Here is a 2,366-nt window from a genome sequence, read left to right as displayed (position 1 = left end):
CCCTCCGCCCGCCGGCCATGTGCCGGGGCCGGGCAGCGCCGCCCCGCTGCTGCCTCGCGGAGGGCGGTGGCGGCCTGGACCCCTCTCTCTCCCCCTTCCCTGGCCCTGGTTGGGAGAGTCGGCTCTCAGGGCCCCGATCCCACCCGCCAACTGGCGCCGGGAGGTGACAGCAGCCCCGGGAGGCCGCGGCCCACGTGCGGCGTCGCAGGCCGGAGCCTTGGCCGACGTGGAAGTTGAACCTGGTGGTGGTTGATCTCCCATATGGAAAGTCTGGAAAGCCGCTCAGGTCTCCTCCCCAGGTTCAGTCATTTAACTGATGAGCCCGAAAGCCTGTTTGGTGGAGTGTGTGCCAGGGATTAGGTAAGGGAAGTCACCTTGGTTTTTTCATCCCAGCCTTTTCTGTACAAGCTGAATAGAACTGTAGAGTAAAATAACTTTTAGCCCTCCCTTCCCCCACCCTGTGGTTAAAAAGGGTGAACTGAGCACCGAGATAAATCAGCAGTTACCTTGACCGAAAGCTGGGATGGTCTGCACAGCACTCTGAAAAATGGAGTGTCCGTTTTTCATTGATACGTGAACGAGGCCTATGCAAATACTGAAGGTTTAATACTTGAAGCCGGCCAGGGGCTAGTGTTTTATTTTATGATCGATGCCTTGTAATTCTGTATTATATTCAGCTTTATCGTTTGTTTTTGACAACTTCACAGATGATTTACAGTGATCACATTCTGGTTTTTTTTTTTTTAAACATAGCTAAAAGTATCAAGTCCAGAATCTGAAGATGAGCATTAAAAAGTTTTTGAAACCATGATAAGTAACATTTTGTATGAATTGGAAATGCTTTTTTTTTCCTTTTCTTGGTTTTGGTGAATCTAGTGAGTGTATTACCCTCATAGCTTAATATTCTTTATAAACTGAGTATCCTGTAAATCCTTCTGTCTGGGTTAAATGAACTGTTTGGTTTTCCTTTTTTGCTAACTGTTGAGGTAAATGTCCAGTTTGTCAGACAGCTTGAATTTCAGGAACAATGTGATCTTTGCACACATTGAAGTTACTAAATGGGAGTACTATTGCTGACTGGGGATATTTAGATGCTTTGTTTACATGCTGCATAGACATGGCAGTAGATTGTGTTGCCAGCCTCGTTACAACGTTACCACATTGTAACAGATTTCCAAGGTTTGGGTTAGAGTTGAATTTTCACTTTTTCTAATGTGGAAGTGGTCCTCTCATAAAAATTGGGAGTAGGTTAAATATAGAGATGATTAGAGAATTCAGGAGAAAAGTCTCAAAGTTAAGCTTGAGTGGAGTCAATTGTGATCACATGGAATGAATTTTGGAGCTGTCAGAGACTATAAAGACCATCTTGTTTAATCTTCCTTTGCATACATTTTAATGTAGTTATCATTTCTTTTGCATAAAGTTTCAAATTGATCTTAGAAATTGAAGTCTTAATTGGTCCCTTTTGTGTTGAAATACTAGCTTTATTTACATTGATTCCTACAATGTGGTGTCCAGTGAGTGTTAGAGTCAGACTTTAGTTTATAAGGTTGCCTTGATATTTTCTAGATTTGTGGTCAATAAACAAGTTATACTTTCCCAATCTGTAAGTCTCATTTTAGGACCCACATCAGAGGGTGGTTTGCATTTTAAATGCCTTGCCAAGCATAAGCTGGGCTAGCTAGCCAGCACTTGGTGGTCAGTAAATGCTAATTCTTTTGTCACTTCATGTTGTGCTTTGGCTAATTGAGAATATGTTTAGGCTGTTAGGATACTAGTATCTGGGACTACTTTGCACTACAATTCATATATATATATATATATTTTTTGGTTGGTTGTAGGGCTTGAACTCAGGGCCTAGGCGTTGTCCCTGAGTTCTTTTGCCTGAGGCTAGTGCCCCATCACTTTGAGCCATCGCACCACTTCATGTTTTTTGGTAATTAATTGGAGATAAGAGTGCCTGTTGCACTGCAATTTCAGGTCTCAGTCTTCTAAGTAGCTAGGATTACAGGTGTGAGCCACCAGTGCCTGGCCAGTTTATAATTTCTTTTCTCTCTCTCTTTTTTTTTTTTTTTTTTGGCCAGTCCTGGGTCTTCAACTCAGGTCCTGAGTACTATCTCTGAACTTCTTTTGCTCAAGGCCAGTACCACTTCGGGCTTTTTCTGTTTATGTGGTACTGAGGAATCCAACCCAAGGCTTCATGCATGGTAGGCAAGCATTCTACCAGTAAGCCACATTCCCAGCCCCAGCTTATAATTTTTAACGCCAAAAATTAAGCACTTTATATATTGTCTTTTTACTCTGAGGTTATTGCTTTGAGTGGAAGACCATGGTTATCAAGAAAAATTTTGCTTTTTCTCTTTACT

The sequence above is a fragment of the Dipodomys ordii genome, unplaced genomic scaffold (assembly GCF_000151885.1).
Source record: "Dipodomys ordii isolate 6190 unplaced genomic scaffold, Dord_2.0 Scaffold11, whole genome shotgun sequence".
In the NCBI taxonomy this organism is placed as follows: domain Eukaryota; kingdom Metazoa; phylum Chordata; class Mammalia; order Rodentia; family Heteromyidae; genus Dipodomys; species Dipodomys ordii.
This window is presented reverse-complemented; position numbering follows the sequence as displayed.